The 19705-nt window shown below is 44.2% G+C and overlaps 1 protein-coding gene across 1 annotated transcript in view; it reads right to left on the reverse strand.

The window, feature by feature from the left end:
- Nucleotides 1–19186, reverse strand: part of Cnksr3 (CNKSR family member 3) — a 122978-nt gene extending 103792 nt beyond the window's left edge. The window contains exon 1 of the mRNA XM_041680211.1: nucleotides 19117–19186. The gene's annotated coding sequence lies outside the window, so the exon portion shown is untranslated. The remainder of the gene's footprint in view (nucleotides 1–19116) is intronic.
- Between the last annotated feature and the right edge of the window lie 519 nt (nucleotides 19187–19705).

A 19705-nucleotide genomic window follows, 5' to 3' on the forward strand; every position in this document is an offset into this window, starting at 1 on the left:
ATTGGTCCAGGAGCTTCATATGGTCAAAATTATTTTCAATGATATTCATGTTTTTGTCAATAGAATTTTCCAGATGCTGCCTGAGGTGTGGTCTTGCAGCAGACTGAACACCCACAAGAATGCATCTTCTTTTGTGCCAGATAGAACACACTTGCATAAGTATCATAAAATATCTCTCTTCTTAGAATGTTTTGTGTGTGATATCTTTATCTATATTTTTAATATATTATTCCAGGGTAGGGAGATGGCTTAGTCAGTACAATGCCTGCCTCCCACACATGAGGATCTGAGATCCCCATTCCACTCAGGAGCTAATGCAGTGACTCCTGTCTGTAACCCCAACGTTTGGGAGGGGCATGCAAATGTCTAGAGCTTATTAACAAAGCCACCTAGCTGAACTGATGATCTCTAGATTCAGTGAGATGCTGGCACAGAAAATAAGGTGGGGTGCGATGGAAGAAGACCTCCATCTCTGACCTCACGTCTGGGTAGTTGTGTCTGCAAGCACGCAACACGCATGCACCCTCGTGAATGTCTATATGCCTCTCTCACTAACATGTTATTTCTGCAGCATCATTACGGAGGTTTTAATATGTTGCAAGTTTTTCATAATTTTCTCAGTTTTAGTTTCTGTTTAGGGCAATACTGTCAGCTATAAGCCACATCAGTCCACACAAAAGTTCTGTGGGTCCTCCATCAGTTTTAACATCATGGTAACATCACTGACCTAAACACTGAAAACCCACTGACTTGGGGACTTGTGGACCAATATCATCCTGACTCTCCCTTCAGGAAAACAATCTCATCCTTGAAATCACACAGTAAGAGTGAATAGCAAGGGATGGGGGGAAGGGGCTCCAAAAAACAGCTCTCCTCTCCCAATCTGTTGTTCCAAAGCAACAGTTTTTGTTTTGTTTTCTGAGACACCATGTAGCCCTGGCTGGCCTAGAACTCACTCTGTAGACCAGGCTGGCCTGAAACTCAAAGACGACCACCTCTCTCTACCTCCTGAGTGCCGGAATTAAATGTCTGTCCCACAACCGCCCAGCTGAAACAACAGACTTTTATTCCTTTTTCCTACGGGCGCTTTTCAGGCTTTAGATTAGGAAAGAACAGAAGTAAGAGAGAAGCCGTTCAATATTTAGTCATTTGTAGGAGACTATTTTACAGGCGACACTAAAATAAAGTCAACAGAACTTAGAACCCAGCTATTCAAAGTGCAAGAAAGCTAACTGGGGTTTCTTAGAGAAAGTGGGGCCTGATGCCAGATGTGGCGCCGTTGAAGGATTTTGCAGCCCTCCGCATTCATTATAAACAGAGCTGGAAGCCAGGACCAGAAGGGATGCCAGAAAATCGGACAAAATTTTTCTCAAGTTTTCCAACTTGTAGTTAGCAGTTCTTGAGATGGAAAAGAACCCTTCAAGAGCCCAGATGACCGTCGCAACTTGTCACTGACTGTTCATAGTTAAACGGAACGAGTGCACGCAGGTGAGAAAAGACTCAGTGTGGGGGCCTGGTCACACTCTTTCCCTCGCTTTCCCTCGCTTTCAGCTGCTTCTTTTCCAACTGTCCTCCCATTTCTACCCGGAACTCACTGCTTCCCCACGCCCCTGGCTTCTCTTTGTCTTGACATGAGTCGGGGGTCTGGCCTAGCCACTGGCAGCACTAGGGTCTCGGCTGGACCACACACTGCTTCTCACTGACCCTGTATCACTCCTTTGCAAATGGGGTTGACAATCTACCCTCCACAAGGGCAGCTCTCTGAAATGTTTGTAGCTCTGGGTGAAATTTGTTCTGCAATTCTACAACCTCTGTCAATGTGGAGTCTGCCCATGAGGCTGAGCATAGCCTGGTAGGGGTGTCAGGATGCCCCCCACACTCGGTTTCCTCACAGGGAGCCAGGTGAGGGACCCAGCTTTCGGTCAGTGGCTGAAGCTCCAGGCTGATGGCTGTTCTGGCTGTCTCCTTCCGCACTCTCATTCACCAGCACACCCAGCCACAGCTTAAGGAGTTTGAGAGGCAGCTCTTTACCTTCACAGAAACTCGTAATCTCACATGGCCACCGCTGAACTCTAACCTCCTTCTTTTTCAGCATTGGTAGCTTCTAACCTAACCAGGTTGTGCTCTACTGTTTCAGTCTGAGACCCTGGACACTAAGGTCCAGCAACGTGTGTGGCAGAGGAACAGTGTGGGAAGACAGAGAAGACAGGTCATGAGCAGAGTCCAGGGTCGGCATATGTATGGGAAGGTAAGAGGCTCTCAGATCCCCTGTGAGGGAATGAGATCAGTAGAAGGTGATGGGATTGGAGGTGAAGACAAGAACAGAAAGGAATGGCAGGTTTCCGAGAGAACATTCTGGGTCTGATTCAAAACACACTGAAGACAGGAATAAGGAAAAATAGTCTGTGAGTCTTTCTAATTAAAACATAATGATGATTATGGTCATTTACATAAAGTGCAAAACACCTGTGCCTAACCACTGTGCCCCTCTGCAGCAGCCATTCTACTTGTTGGATGGTGTGAGCTCATCCTTTCTCTTTTCTTTGACTGGAGCTAACAGCTACAGCAGGAGCTTAAGTCACCTATGACCCCATTGACCGTGAGCTCCCTGTTGGAAGCAATACTAAGACCATGATACAGCCACTAAGTCTGCAAGGCAGTATGTGTGTATGTGTGTATCTATCTGCATATGTGTACATGTATATGGATGTATACATATGTATATGTGTGTACTGTGCGTCTCTGTAACTATATGTATGTATGTCTGTGTCTCTGTGTGTGCCTGTATGTCTATCTATATGCACATGTGTGCCTGTTTCTCTATGTGTCTATATGTGTGTTTCTGTCTATCCGTCTGTCTGTTTCTCGTGTGTGTGTGTGTGTGTGTGTGTGTGTGAACATGTCCATGCTCCTCAGCATCCAACATCTCTGGTGAAGCTGTATTGGATGAGAGGGGAATAAAGGCAGATTGTTCTGGATGCTTGTTCATGATGATGGAATCTGAATGAGTGTATGCTGACAGTAATATGAACCAATTTTAAAAACTATCCTCTAATGGATGTGCAAACAAAACAGTGATGAGAGAGATTTTCTCCTTTATAATTCATGTGGCATGTTAAAAACTAGGAGGAATTCAAAAATAAATAAAGCCCATCCCTGATCACAAAGGCATTAGAGCACAGGGCAAGGAGCCTGTGGCGTGAGCACTCTAGGTCTGATAGAAGGAGACATCAGCCCTTCACCCAGCTCGTCACTCACTAGAAGCCTACAGAACAAAGGGTTTTACATTTGGGTTTTCATTAAAAAGTCTTAGATTAAGAAGAGAAGGGACACAGAACAAGGCACAGTTGACCTCTTGTCAACTCAACACACAAAAGGTTAAGCCATAACCGTTCCTTTCTTGTTCATTCCCAAAATCACACATGAATAGCAACATTACACTATAAACTTTCCAAATTTTAGAAGTCTCATAATCTTCCAAAAAAACACTTAAAATTCAGCCTCTTGAAAAAACATTCAGTCTCTATTAAAATCCAAAGTCTTTGTAAAATTCTAAATCTCTTTAAAAATTCAAAGTCTCTCAGCTGTGGGCTCCTCTAAAATTGAAAATACATACTTAGATACTTTCTTACTCTAAAAGGAAAGAACCAGGCACATTCACAATCAAAGCAAAGCAAAACCAAACTCCAACTGTGTAAATAACTCAACGTCCAATAGCTAAGGTTCACTCATGTTCTTCTGGGCTCCTCTAAAGGGCTTGGGTCCCTTCTCTGGATCCTCCCACTGTGACACACACAGCTTGTCTTCTAAGGTGGCTCCATTCCACCTCTGCTGCTGGTTTTGCTGGTTATTCCATGGTACTGGCATCTCCAAATTGCTGGGGTTTGTGTTGAAACAAGGCTGCACTTTCACTGATAGCTTCTCCTGAGCTCTCTTCACGGTGTCAAGACTCAACTTCTCTCTAAGACCCCTTCAATTTTGAGGCTTCAACACCTACTGAGGCTACACCTTCTCCAGTGTGCTTTTTCTGGCTTCTCGTGGTTCTAAGCCCCATCTGCTCTCCATAACCCTTCCGTGCCTTCAAAACCAGTGCCACCCAAGTGACTCCTACACCACCAAGTTCAGGTGGCAGCGCAAGGTACAACCTTGGCCACCTCTTAAATATGGGTTCTGTATGCTGTCTCTCATGAAATAACCTCCCAAAAGACTTCACCTCAGTGATGCTGATCTCTTTTTGGTCACCACTAATTCCTCAGCTCCCGTAGACCAGCACCGACTGTCCCAGTAAAGCAAAGGTTTCACTTCAGTGGTTCTGATCTCTTGTTAATCGCAGGTAATTCTTTAGCCCCAGCTTACCAGAACCACAAATTCTTAAACTATTCAACAACCTTAATTCAAGTCACCCTTAAGTGACTTTTGAACTTCCTTCTGGAACTTCATAGCCCACGCGTCCATCATCTTTATTTCTCTCAATACTCTGACCATCCAGTCTCCCGTGGAACAGCTCATCAGCTTTCGAACAGCTCCCTAGTCTAAAGTTTCAAAGTCTTTCCACAATCCTTCCAAAACCCAACATAATAGGTCTGTTGCAACAGTGCCTGGCTCCTGGTACCAATTTCTGTCCTAGTTAGAGCGACTTTTGCTCTGATGAAGCACCATAAGCAAAAGGAAGTTGGGAGGAACGGGATTATTTGGCTTACACTCCATAGTGTAGTCCATCATGGAAGGAAGCCAGAATAGTAACTCAAACTCAGACAGAACCTGGAGGTAGGAGCTGATGCAGAGGCCATGGCGGGCTTGCTTTTCATTGCTTGCTCAACCTGCTTTCTTATAGAACCCAGGACCATCAACCCAGGGATGGCATCAGTCACAGTGTACTGGACCCTTCAACATCATTCACTAATTAAGAAAATGCCCTACAGTAAATCTTATGGACTCATGTTCTTAATTTAGGTTGCCTCCTTTCAGATGACTCAAGTTTGTGTCAAGCTGACATAAAAACCAGCCAACATGGACTGCTTACATTCCAGTGTGTTGTTAACATCTGCTGAACAGATTTAGTGACGATGAGTTTGAAGTAGCAGATCCTATATTAAGAAGTTAATTAAAATAAGAGCTGCTCTCTGTGTTCCTTTGCTTTTCGTTTTTAAACATTAAAGTTCCTTTCCAACCACAAGTTCTTCTCTGCCCACTTCTAAAACAGTAGATTCACTCTGGTTTAGTAACAAAGAAAGGGAGTGTGGGTTACAAAACATAAGTCATAAAACACTCTTCATGAATAGTTAGGAGAGTAAGCACAGTGAGTGGGAGTGGGGAAGACAGGTAAAGTTAAACAAGAGTTGAGGGTTTTGTAATGCAGGTATGTGCACCTAGAGGGAATGCTGAAGACTGTGAAAAGCTGCTCTCAAAACTGGCTTCCTCCTTCCTGGGAGGGCAGAAGCCTGGAGCAGCAGGGGAGATACTGGCTGGGTAGCACCATGGGCATGGCTGCTGTAGCATAGCCTTGGTCTGGCTGCAGAAAGTCTTAGCTGTGTTGAGTAGCAAGAATAAGATGAATTTGTTAAGATTTTAAAGAAAGTGGGAAGAAAGACTTCCGGATCTATACAACATGACAAGGAACAACTGGTTCATAAGCCTAACATATATAAGATTTTACACACACACACACACCCCAAATATTTTTATTTGGTGTACTCATTTTCCTTATTAAATGTAAAAATACCCATAAGGGATTCTGTAAATGCTAAATAAATTCTATTATGAGGAGGCTGCCACTTAACTGGTTCTTTGTCTGCCTTGTCCAGAATTAATCTTGTTGTATGCCTACAAGGAATTTCTTAGCCCTTCATATAAAGACGGCAAGTGCTGAAATTTGGGATCTGATGGAGTAGTGATGAAAATACCACTTCTGTTTTTATGCTAAAAGGATAATATTGACATTTGGTGCCTTATCCCAATATTGGACTATAAAAAGAAGAGAAACACACACACATACACAGTAAACAATTATCTAAATATTCTGTAGTTATAATAAATTTCTTCACAGCAGCAAGCCTTAGCTTTGGCTATTTTCTACAAGAGATTTTTAAAATTTGCTGACAAAAACCACAACATGATTTTTCTAACACGGGTCCTTTGGCCACAGGACTTCTAGCCTCTCCTTGGCCAGGAATCATGTCCCTCTGGGAGCTATTGGTGGCCAATACACTTCCTTTGTGGGTGTGACAGGCATGTAGAAACACCCTCCCTGGCACCTCTACTGTATCATCACCTTCCGAGAGGCTTCACCAAGTCTCCTTGCTAGAGTGAGTCAAAGGGAAGTGACCTTACGACCCCTGAAGTTGGCTGGTCTTGTCCTGCTCCCCATCTTAATCTGACGAACATTCGTTAGGATTAATAAATCTAAGGATAGACTACCTGGAATGATAACCCCACCTCCCCAGCTCTAGTTCATTCTACCAGAAGATGTTAAATGTTTTTAACTAAAGTGTTGTCTAGAACTTAAGTCTAAGAGAAATTTAAGTCCACAGGCATGGCGCACGTGTATGCTGCTGCATGCGTACCATCCCATCCTTTGGGAGGCTGAGGCAGGAGGCTCTTGAGTTTGAAGATACCCCAGGCTATATAAGAAGATGGCCAAAAAATGTATCAACTTGAAATATTTTTTAAAAATCTACATTTAACACATTCATACATCATGCCATTAAGTATTGTGCAGGGCTTGCTTAAAAAAATTTAAGTGGGTTTTTTTTTTTTTGCTTTTAATAGCCTTTACTTATTAAAATTCTTATAATTCTTATACACAGATGGGTAGAATGAGCTCAAAGAAGCTTAGTGTCTAATGATAGGTCCCTGGGGTGGGGGGGGGGGGGTAAGCCAGAATTTCCAGCAGGGAAGGGTTAACTCTGGAGCCCAGATGAACAGAAGTGGTACACCTGTGCTTCACTGATTTATTCAACACCATTCGAGCAACTTCTGCATGTCACACTCTGTTCCAGAGGTTTCCACACAGAACACGCCAGACAGACCAAGCCTGGACCTTGGAACTTATACTACAGCGTAAAGGGTCTGCAAGCGTATGGGACAGCGAGCGAGGGAGAGAGAGCTGTGGTTAACCAGGGCAAGACGCAGCCAGGCTTGGTAAAGCCAGTTGCTCCACTTAGGGTTCCAATTTCTCACCGTCCACACCATTGCTCGCTCGTTACTGCCTGCATTTTTACTGTGGCCGTGCTGAGTTCATTTGCGTTTCTATTTGTGAAAGAATTTCTTCCAAAAACAAAGCCACCAGATGATGCCACAAATCAACCCGACATAGGAAAAAAAAGAAGGGGGATTAGTCCTTCATTTCAGAGCCCTGTGACCTGAACACCAGCTGTGGAGGTCCCTTTATGGCACCATGCAGACAATGGTGTGCCCTTCTGGCCTCTGAGGGCCGGGACATTCACCAGCTATCTGCCAATAACAAGTTTCCCAGATGGCCTTTAAGTAATCTAGCAGGCTCTTTTTCTTTGGGGGGGGGGGGGGGGGAGCCAGTCCTCCTGTCCCCTGTATTGGGTAAAAGACAAGGTAAAATGCTTCATTCTTGTTTTACAGCCAAGGGAAAGCCAGCCCTGATGTCTTTTTCCTTTCTGTGAAAAATCTGCATTTTACAGGGGTCGTATGTCACCGAGACAGAAGCAGATTTCCAATAGATTAGACATTTATAACAAAAAATCAAGTTATCTCCTTTTCAGTGGCTTAATCAAATTTGGGGTCATTTTTTTAAAATTAAAGAAATAGAAAATAATATATTACATACCGGGGACGTGGGTTTCCATCTAAAATGCACTTCCTTTGGAAATACACAAAAACCGTGTTCTATCTCTTAGGGATACTGATTTTCAGAACTCGACTGAAAGTAGACAGTGATTAACAACACAGCGGCACATTCCGCAATTAGGTGACATAATACATAGTGTGAGTGCGTATCAGAACCCCAAGACAGACAGCCATTCTCGTCCAGCCTGAGTTCCCAAAGAAAGAGAGCTATAGGCAAAACTGATCTCTACAACGAGGGAGAAATAATTTGTCTGCAATTCCCCATTTAATTAATGGCTTCCTTCGAATACAATAAAACAACTAAGTATGTTTGTATCAAACATCAAGAAGTTGAGTTAAAACTACAGCTTCAGATCATCTTACCTGAGAAAGTGCATCCAACGCAATCCTAATGTAAGTTCATTCCTTTGTATAGATTTGGGGTCTGGTCAATGTTGGTATGGGATGTTTTTATTTGTTGGCAAGATTTTTTATAATAAAATTTATTTTTTAAAAAAAAAATGTAATGTCACTAAAAACTCTGGCCCAAGAATTTTTTTAGGTGATGGCTCTGTGAAATTCTCTTTCTGCGTTTTCTGATTTCGTGCTTTGGTCTTCCGGCTGCTGTTGTTTCCTGATGACCCTCATTTCCACCAGAAGGTCTGTCTGGTCTGTCTGGGCACTGCCTTCCGTCAGAAGGCCTTGCTGAGAAACCTCCAATACTACGCAGTGCAATTCAGTCCTACATTTTGGTTTGCTGAACAAGTTAATTCCTCTTACAACATAACAATAGCGTATTTATTAAAGGAGTTTTTGAGCTGCTTCTCTGCCTGAAGGACCTCATGAAGCTTGGTTTCATTAACACACATCTCACTGGCCCAGCCTCTGTCAGTGCCAAGAGAGGGAAACATCCCTCTGCAAAAGAAGATTAAGGTAAGAAGATTAAGACATTTTTGCACAGGAAAAGGCATCTCCGGGTCACTAGTTCACTGATGTGATCCTCAGACAATGCACAGGCTTAGACATGCAAATTCTCAGGCCCACCTGGACCAACCAAGCCAAAACATTAGGGGCTGCCACTACCCCCCACAAGGGATTCGGATGCATACTAACATTGGAGAGCCACGGATCCAGGCTAACCCTCTCATTTTACAACTGAAGCATCTGAGCCACAGGAGGTTAATGATTTTCCCGAAACTGTTAGAGCCAGAACTGGAATTAGATTCCACGTCTCTCAGTTTCAAGCATAGAGGAAGGATGAGGAAAATCTCCACTCTTTTTTTTTTCCTTCTTGTCCTGAATGGTTTTGCTCTGGGTGTCTTGGTGTCCCCGGCTGGAATCTACAGAGAAAACTAAAGGACATTTGCAAACCAAGTCCCTTTCATTCCCTCAGCCTCAGCCTGTGTGGCTCTGGGTAATGAGAAAAGAATTGAGCTGGCTAGCACTGAGTGTTCATGGTGAGTTCCGTACGGAAGCATTAGCTGACTTCAAATGTCCCTTCTCCTCTGTGTGTGCCATCCACGGGAGCTGTATCTTTGGTCATATTAGAACTTGAGATTCTCCAAATCACAGATATTTCATGACTCCCTGATTCCCACACAAACTTTCTCGCAGTCACCCTGCCAGACAGAATGAATGCATCTCCTGCTGGCCTGGAATCTACATTCCCAGGATTTGTATCCATCCCTCATCTCCCATCCCATGTCTATGCCCTTTACAATGGTTACCAGGCTATCATTTGTGTGTTCAACTATGATTCGGTTTAGATCAGAAAGCGAAATTTAAAAAAAAAAAATGTTTTTTAATTCGTTTATACATTCGGCTTCACTGTGACCTTTTCAGATGTCGTTTTGTTTCTTGCTCCTCCCCTGTCCCCCTTTTCTTCTGTATTCCCTGCCCCATGTTCCCCCCCCGTCCCCCTTTTCTTCTGTATTCCCTGCCCCATGTTCCCCCCCTGTCCCCCTTTTCTTCTGTATTCCCTGCCCCATGTTCCCCCCCTGTCCCCCTTTTCTTCTGTATTCCCTGCCCCATGTTCCCCCCCTGTCCCCCTTTTCTTCTGTATTCCCTGCCCCATTTATGCTGCTTTGCTGTTGCGAGTGTTTTATTACCCTCTGCCTTCTTCAACTCCCTTATTCCCTCTTGCTCATCCATTTCTGGTTATACGGCCTAGACTCGAACACACACAGACAGACAAATATAACGCATTTAAGACAGAACATGCAATATTTATTCTTCTGAGTTTGGGTTAACTTGCTTAACATAGTTCCCAGCTCTGTTCATTTTTCTGTAAGTTTCATGATTTCATTAGATTGCAAAACTTAATCATAAAGATTCATAAGGAAAAAATTGGCAAACAACAACAACAAACGCTTCAACTTTAAAGGAAGAAACTGTAATACATCTGGGAATTCCATCTGAATTAATATTCCCATAGGTTACACCGTAGATTTGGTCACGTTCCACAAAACAGCAAGAAGACATTTCAAGGTGCTTCTAGCAGTGTTGCAATGTAAGCTAATAAATATACACCAGCCATTGACAGACTTGGTTTGTCCTTATAATATCACATGCTTAACTAAACATAGAACTATGTGTGCAGGTGCTCTTACATATACATAAATACCATACAACTTCACTCTACCAGAACAAGAATAGTTCAGAACAGAGGAGACCAGCAAGGGATCATAAAGAGAGCCACAGCAAAACTGTCTGAGAGAACCGTATTCTCAGGACATCAGTTCCATTGTTTTCTGGTCATGTTTTCAAGCCAAGGATGCGACCAGGATAATGACGTCCAGACACAGCTGCACTCTTGTACGTTACAGCAGGAAAACACTGTTACCACTCTGCTGACCTTTCCTGTCACCAGGTACCCTGTTCCTTTAAGAAACAAGCTCTTAAATCTCCCCACCTCCCCCTTTCCTGCTGAGACAAGATGATCTAGCACCTTCTCTCTCCCCCCTCTCTCTCTCTCTTCACTCCATAATCCCCTTTCCCAATAACTCTATACTCAAGCTCTCTCTGCATGGTGTATCTGTCTGTCTGTCTGTCTCCCACCTGCCAGGGGACTTGCCAGTGTCTCGCTGCCATGAAAACCCTTCACACAGCATCATCAACTCTCCCTTCTCTTCTTAAGAACCTCTTAATCATTACACTAATAAAAAGATCACTTTTCAGGAGAAGCCAAAAAGACCTGCGCTGTGGACAATCTCTTTTCTACTTATCCAAAGTAGGCATTGCTTCCTAAGTTAAGTCCAAGTCCGAGGTCCTGAGTTCATTCTCAATCTTTAATTTCTTTGGCAGAAAGCTTTTCCAAGGATACCTTAATGCATGCAGAAATGAGGATGTCTCAAGTCTCCAAATTAAATCTGAAAGTGTGTGTTAAAAGGAAAGGGAAAGAAAAAAATAACAGAACTTGAGGAAACTTCACAAGTTGTTTCACTAAAATAAGCCACAGCAATTTATAGGAAAGAAGAGATGTGAACTCAGCATCACCAAGGATCAAAGTTTTTTCATTGGCAAGAGCTCACAAGTTTAAACCCATCCTCTATCCACCTCTTGTTACTTATCCCTTACAGCCTACCTCAGAGCCTCTCCTTCCCTACAGGCCACAAACTGAGCTTCCTTCAGCCTGTACATCCACACCACATAGAAAGGTTTCTGTGCCCCGATATTGGGTTTCTCCACCAATGCAATAAATTAGATCAGGCCGAATTGAAAAGTCCAGGTTCAATAAACAAAGCAATTCCTGGATGATCTTGGCAGGGGGCAGGGAGGGAGAGAACCACATGGCAGGTCTATGGAACAGGTTTTAAATATCCTGTAAGCATGATCTTGAGCAGCTTGGGGGAGAAGTAAAAGGGAGCATGGTTTGGAGAGAAAGAGGAGGGTGTGAGGTGGAGCTTCCACCCAAACATACCTGTGTAGGCAGCAGTCCCCACCCCTTCCCTGGGATTCAGCTTGTGTCCACTTGAAGACCAGGTCTCTAGGAAGAGTAGGTCCCTTCCGGCCATCACCCAGTGTTTAGCTGAATTTTCCTGTATGTGTTCTCAGTATGCTGTGTGCCCGATTCCCTCATTGGAAAGGCAGTACCCTAAGAGCTGGGCTAGTAAAACTGCTCAAGGAGCCAGTCCATATGTGCTCACTGAGAGAGCAGTTAATCTCTGGGCTCATTCGGCTCCACTTACGTTAACCCTCACGGTGATCTCTCAAGAGCGTCTTCTCGACCCACTATGAATTCTTATTTTCACAGTATTGCTTCAAAGAACACTCCTTCCACCCCTCCTCAACCACCGCAACCTAACTGCTGCCGCTGCTGACAAAGCCACATGGGCCTTCCTGGGGGCTTCCTTCTCAACTACTTGGCTAATTTAAGTTTTTCACTTTTTTGTTTCCACAGAGCTTGATATCATATAGGATATAGGGTGAGTATTTAATTTTTTTTATAAAAATTAGCTAATTAACTAACCCAGACTGTTATATACATTTTGCTTTTTCTTTTAAGAGACAGGAAATCATGTGGCTCAGGCTGGCCTCAAACTCACTATGCAGCTGAGGGTGATCTTGAACTCTTGATCCTCTTGCCTCCACCTCTCCAGTGCTATAATTAGAGGCATGAGACACCATACCCTCTATTCTCTTCAATTCTGAGTACAAAACTGATGGGCGTAGTCGACCGGTAAGCTAGAATTAACCAGACAAGCTCAATACAACAGATCTAGTTTAATAATTGGAAAACGGGGAAACTCACACGACGGGGGTCCAGCAAACACCATACACAGCAAACAGAGAAGAGGGAGCGCACCTGGATTCTCAGGTCTTTCTTCCCTGGCCCCAGGCGGCCACACCCTAGCCAAATGTGATTGGCTGAGCTTCCCCATCACAAAACCTAGGACTACACCTCCAACCCCCTCTCTTTTGAAACTCTCTTTCTTCTTTTGCTATCACCAACACTACCTGGCTTTTCCCCAGCCGGCCATTTTACCAACCATCTTCTTCCTGCATTTTCTTTTTTTTTTCTTTCTTTTTTTATTTATTTATTAATTATTTATTAAAAATTTCTGCCTCCTCCCCGCCACCACCTCCCATTTCCCTCCCCCTCCCCCGGTCAAGTCCCCCCTCCCTCATCAGCCCAAAGAGCAATCAGGGTTCCCTGCCCTGTGGGAAGTCCAAGGAACCCCCACCTCCATCCAGGTCTAGTAAGGTGAGCATCCAAACTGCCTAGGCTCCCACAAAGCCAGTACGTGCAGTAGGATCAAAAACCCATTGTCATTGTTCTTGAGTTCTCAGTAGTCCTCATTGTCCCCTACACTGGCCGTTGGTCGCCACCAACCACGTATGATCTTTTTACTCTTCATCAGAGGAGAGTCTGTCCACGTCAGCATCTTCACTTTCCATTGGTTGACCCTGAGCTGCAAATCCTGTTCTAATTTCTTGTCCTACATAGGAAAACCTACCTGCAAGATCCGTCTTTAGGTTGATAATGCGGCCTTACAACAAGCTGCACTTTACCCAGTTCAAAGCCACTCTCGTCAAATATTACGTCATCAGAGCGTTGTTTAATCAGTTGCCAGATTTTTTTAATGTCCGCACTTCGCCTTCCATTCCTCACCAGGTTTCCCAAGCATTAACAGAAACGGAAGGGGGTAGGATGGGAAAAGGAACCGAGAGTGTTATGCACCAGCTCATATGGTCGTGTCTCTTTTCTGAGTTTCACAAACATAGCAGGCTTGCAAAATATCTCACACGCTCCAACTGAGATGTGGGGAAACTTGTTATTTCTTTATTTTGGTCTTTTTCCTAAGTCCCCAACTGCTTATTAGTAGGAAAAGCACATCAAGTTAATGTTCAAGTCTGTTCAAAGCATAACGCAGTCTAATCATTTAGAGAGACCATCTAAGGACTGCCAAGTCTCCCTTGGAAAAATAACTGGGCCTCTAAGGAAGCTTCTCTTCCCCTGCTGCTTCTTAGAGAGGTCCAGGTGTGTGGGAGGAAGGGTTGTGATGGATGTGTCTGCGGTCAAGGGGAGACACATGCTCGCAGATCCCACAGGGTGGCTCCGGAGTCCTTGTCAGTCAGCTGTTGATGGAATGTATGGTCCGGTCCCTGGCGCTTAATTAAGACCAGAAGGTCTCCACAGCTGACTCCTCACCTCACCTTGGCCTCTCCTGGATGTTTTCTCTGCCTGGTGTCCTTGTAATGCCTCGACTGGCCCTGTGGTTGATGCCACTTCTGTCCTACATGAGTAAACTTGAGAAGATTTCCTAGACAACGCGTATCTCGAGGGCTATGTCCTGGGAAGGATGTGGCGTTAGCTTCCTCCCTCTTGACCTCGGTGTCACTGGCAGAGCACAGCCCCTACGTTCTCTACAACTGACGGCTGCTCCTCCTTCCCTTGCTGACAAACTTCCCCTGTCTCTCTCTCCCTCCTCTTTACTGCCAGTAACACAGTGTGTGTGTGGTGGGGGGATCATGAGGGTTCTTTTCCTTCCTATCCTTTTCTTTTTCTGTTCTCTGTGTGTTGACGACTTCCGCTCCAATGCGGGAGAATTCCATAAGTGCTCTTCTCGAAGCTAAGATGGTCGCATGTTGAAAGAGTAGCACAAGCAATTGGGGGATATTTTCCCGTCACAGCTTGGTGCACCTGATATCAACTAAAACTAGTACGATGAACTCGACATCCCGGGTTAGGTAATTGTGGTTGAGCCTTAGAGCACGAAGAGCCGTTAACTATTACAAGCATGATTCTAGTTGCTTAGAAAGATCCCATTGACTGAAGTCTATAAAGAGTGGATTAGACACAGTGCTTCCTAGATTCTGCATCCAGAACACTAATGGGAAATGCTAATATTCTATGGATGACGCAGGGACAGAAGAAACACATGTCTGGAAGGCAAGAAGCTAGTTTAGATGCAATTGCAAAGATTCATGCACAGGGTGATAACTGTCCAAACATGAGTTCCTATTTCAGCCGAAACTATGGAGAGAGATTAGTGTATTCGGAGGACCCTTCCCTAATTACTTTCAACTGTCAACCTGGCCCAGTTACTGTCAAGTTGGGAGCGTAGGCCCCTGCCCCTCGCATCTATCCCAGCCCCCAGGACTGGTCTGAACTCCAAAACGCAGCAGGCCAGGTCCTGATCCCTCCCTGGGGGTGGGGGTCAGGACCACTCCTCAGGATATTTAAATGAGCCCAAAGAGGAACACGTGGTTCCTTTTCCTTCCTCCCCATGGTCATGTTCGTGGCCCCTCGGGGCCACAGAGAGCGCAGAACTCCCATTAAACCTGGATATTTCTTAATTTGGCTTGTTTTGATTTGGTTTGATTGGGAATTTTGTGTCAGCAGGGAGCTCGCGTTAGGAAATATTCCTAACAGTTACCTGAGAAGGACGTCCCAATGGAGGGAGTACCCCGGATCAGACTGGCCTCTGGGCATGTCTGTAGGGAACTGTCTTCGTTGTTAGTTGATAAAGAAGAGCTAAATTTATGATGAACAGCTTCATTCCCTAGGCAGATGGTCCTGAACTGTACAGAAAAAGTGAGCTAAACACAGGTCTGTAAGCCAATCAGCAAGTACCATTCCTCCTTGGCTTCTGCTTTCAGTTCCTGCTTGAGTTCTTGTCCTGACATCCCTCAAGGATGGACTAAGACCTGTAAACTGAAACAAGCTATTTTCTCTCTTAAGTTGGTCATGGAGTTCGTCATGGCAATAGAATGACGATTGAGCGGGTACCCACTCAATGGAAGGAAACATGGTTTAAGTGAACAGTAAAAGGTGCTGCTGGTTCACGAAGGCGTCTCCACAGCAGTGGAGAAGAGGGGGACGTTCTCACAGACTCTGAAGTATGAAAGAGTAGCAGGGAACAGAGGGGTTACCAATAACCTTGTTTAGAAGGTTAAGAAAAAAACCTAGAGATCATTAGAATGTTTTACAGACAATATTAATCCTTACTTTTTACCATTTTGTATTTGTTAGGATTTAAAATCTGGTTGTGCCCCTCCCTATTCCCCCCCTAAAAAACAATTCATATTTTAAGGTTCTAACTCGAAACATAATGCAATCTTGAGGCAGGACCTGGGGAAAGTAATTAGTTTTAGTTTAAGTCAACAGGATGCTGCCCCATGGTGGGATTTATGCCCTTATATGAAGAGGAAAGTGGGTTGAGGGTGTAGCTCAGTGGAAGAGCCCTTGCCTAACATGCACAAGGGGCCTGGCTTCGATCCCTAGACTGAAAGCATTTTGTTTGGTTTGGTTTTTACACTTTCTTAACTAAAAAAGAAATAAAAAGGTGATGTACACCTTAAATCCCAGCATTTAGAAGTCAGAGGCAGGTGGATCTCTGTGAGTTTGAAATCAACTTGGTCTACATGAGGAGTTCCAGAATAGCAGGACTACAGAAACAGAGAGACCCTGTCTCAAAAGAGAACGGGGGGGGGGGGGGAGGGGAGGGGAGGGGAGGGGAGGAGAGGGGAGGGGAGGGGAGGGGAGGGGAGGGAAGGGAAGGGAAGGGAAGGGAAGGGAAGGGAAGAGAAGAGAAGAGAAGAGAAGAGAAGAGAAGAGAAGAGAAGAGAAGAGAAGAAGGGGGAAATACAAGTATGGCTCTCTCTCCACATGCACATAGCAAAGAAAGGTCATGGAAGGACAGAGAGAAGGCAGCTCCTACAAACCAGGAAGCTGCATCTCCTAGCACCCTGATCCAGAACTGTCATCCGAGCCCCAGTCTCTAGAACAGTGAGACAAAGGGACTGTTTAACCACCATGTCTACGGCATTGTGATCGCAGCCCAAGCCAACTACAGTGCCAAGCAACCATCTAGTTAGACTCAAATAGCATCTCATTAACTCAAAGAAGACTAGATGGTAGCTGCCAAGATCTAAGAGTGAGGGAACGGAATTCCTAAGATGTGAGGAATTTGCCTGGGAAACTCTGAAATTCAGTCAGAGAATGGCGATCCTGACCTCTGTTTCCCAGGGCCAGTTTTTCTGGAAGACCCTCCCATCTCTGGGACGAGCATTCCACATTTATTTTCAAAAGTTGCAAGTCCATGAATGCTTTAGAGCTTCTCCAATGGTCCCATTTCATTTTCAAAGTCATAGAGCTAGTTACCAGAGAGCCAAGATTAGACCCAAGGTTCTCTTTCACCTTCCAGCGTCTTTCTATGCCCCAGACTCTTCCTCAGGCTATAAATGATCTGGGAACCAGTGAGACTGTGTGTGTCTACAGCCCATGGAGGCTCAACATTTTAATTGTGCCGTGTGTACCTATAAGACCCTCCTGGAATCCTTGCATTGCTATGCTGGTCTAGCATAGCAATCTGTGTGGACCTTCTGCCTCCTCCTCTGCAATGGAAGCTTCACAACTGTGGTCCACATGGTGTTGTTGAAACTCATGGGAAAAGTGGACAACCTCAGATCATGTCTCTACCTGTTCTGAGGTGAGGTGGGTTATCCTGTCCTTCATTCCAATTCCATAAGCTATCGTTTTAAAGGTTTCAAAGTGATTTTTATCATTTTAATAATTTTATTCAATTAACCCTTTTATCTTTTCCCCATCATGGCAAAAGACACAAACTGAGTCCATCATTAAGTATGTAACAGTGCATTACACATGGGTCAAATACCGAGCAAAGCTAGGATGATGTCATCTCTGCATCCAACTTCACCATGCCCTAGCCCAAGGGGAATGACTCTTTTTACTCATTATAAAAATCACAGTCTTGTACTAAGACTAAGATATGCTTGGTGATATGATTTCATTTGAACTACGGCATTTCTGATGCATTAAGCTTAAGTGTGTTAATGGTGTGTGCTGTTGGTATAATGCAATGCCAACTGTACCATCAACTCTGAAATTCCTTAGATGCCTGAGCACAATTAAGAGGGCTAAGTTGCTTCAAGGTGATTATTCAGGAAGGATTAATGTGTAATCCCTAAGAATAGCAAACAACTATGGAAAATGTGAACTCTGTTTTATTAGCAAGGGGGAGGAAAGTCAGGTGAGTCGGTGAGTGTGGGAAGAGTTCCAGCACAGAGGCGTGGACCCATCTGAAAGGCACAGGAAACAAGTCAATGCTTTGGTTATGAGAATATGTAACACCCCCCAAATTTTCAGCTCTAGCAAGAGCTCCCCGGGAAGCCCAGTTCAATCCTTGACATGCTAATACAGCCCAAGTATTTTTCTAAATGTTGAGAGAACAGTCAGATATCTAAGAAGTCCTTCGAGGTGAAACTGGCAACTTTCCCCACAATGATCATTATTTACTTCCTGGAGAAGGGATAGGGTTTTTCTGTTCATATTTCTCATCTGTTCTCTCTATATTCTTACTGTGTCTGGATCATACAGCAAATCAGAGGGTTTGTGTTTTAGATATATTCAAGTTATGGATAAAAAAAAACTCTGACAATATCCTAAGAGCCACTGACGTGTATATTTACACAGGTAAATTAAACGGTATAGAAATTGCACTTCAATGGCATTATATTTTTTTAACTATGGATGAAGTTAAAGTTTTAAAGAGTTCTAGGACTCAAGCGTGGATGAGAAGAGTATCGAATCTGGAAGAAAAGTGAGGATTAAAGATAATCTAGTAAAACTCATCCTATATCTCAGGAAAGCAAAATCAGCCATTTCTATACTTTCATGACAAACATTTAGATTTGAAGGTATGAACTCATAAACAACAGATCAAGTCAGATACACTATTTCATGAAATCCATTAGTTCAAAACACACACACAAATACACAAAACGAAGGACTGAGGAGACAGCTTGGTAGGTAAAGAGCTCCATATGAGGATTGGAGTCCAGACCCCCTTCCACCAGCAACCACATAAAAACCAACTGTGCTGTGGTCCTTTAAGCCCAGAGCTGGGGCAGGATAAGCACTGGGGAGGGGAGGACATAAGGAAGATCCCTGGAGCTCACTAGCCAGCCAGTCTAACAGAAATAACAAGGCCCTGGTTGAGTGCGAAAGACCCCAACTCAAGAATAATGTGGACAATCGTAGGAGACACCTTTGTGGACCTCTGACTTTTGCCTCCACACGCCACATAGGCACACGTATGAATACACCACACACACACACACACACACACACATACATAAAAGAAAAATATAAAATGAAGGAGCCAAGTAAGTTCACTTTGGCTGCTCGTGTCTTAAACAGCTGTCCAAGCAGCATTTTTCTAGTGGGGCTTCTTGCAAACAAGCCTTATGGAATGATATTTTCAGATCTTTCTGTCCATGCCAGCTGTCAGGGTTAGAGGGAAAATATCTTGCAATTTGGGGACATGTCTAAACCAAACCACCTATTTTACTCACATTTCTGAATCAATTAGATTGCTGCCAGGAAGTCCGGGGCATCCAGGAAAATTGCAACCAGGTACCCAAAACCAATAGGGATGCTTTTGTTTCGGTCACTTTGCGGCTACAAAAACGGGAAATGAGCCACTGAAACAACATCCGGAATCATCCAACTGTATTGCTGCAGACCTGGTCAGCTTTACTGTCACAAGGCGATGACATCATTTTTTAAAAATACATTGCAGCTTAAGGGCCAAATGGAGTTAGAAACGACAACCGGTACTGTCCGGGGTGGGGGCTCTCACATTTGCCCCTTAACATCCTGGAAAGTGCTCACTGTTTCTCTGTGTTTTTGTGATCAGCCGATGTTCTGCTCTTACTCCATGGGCCAAAACCTCATCCCCCAAGACACAAAAACAAGCAAAAGGACCCTCGAAACCTGCAATTAACAGACCAGATGGCCTCCCGTTCAGCGGAAATCTCACCGAAGTGAACTCAAGTGACCGGTTCTTCAGCTGGTAGCACATTAGCTGTGCATGTGAAGACTCAGGCCTTCTGTCTTGTCATTTTCAAACAGATCTAATCACACCCACCTCTCCTGCTTCAC

The sequence above is a fragment of the Microtus oregoni genome, unplaced genomic scaffold, assembly GCF_018167655.1.
Source record: "Microtus oregoni isolate MIOR12 unplaced genomic scaffold, Mior012 000033F_ref0000390, whole genome shotgun sequence".
Lineage (NCBI taxonomy): Eukaryota > Metazoa > Chordata > Mammalia > Rodentia > Cricetidae > Microtus > Microtus oregoni.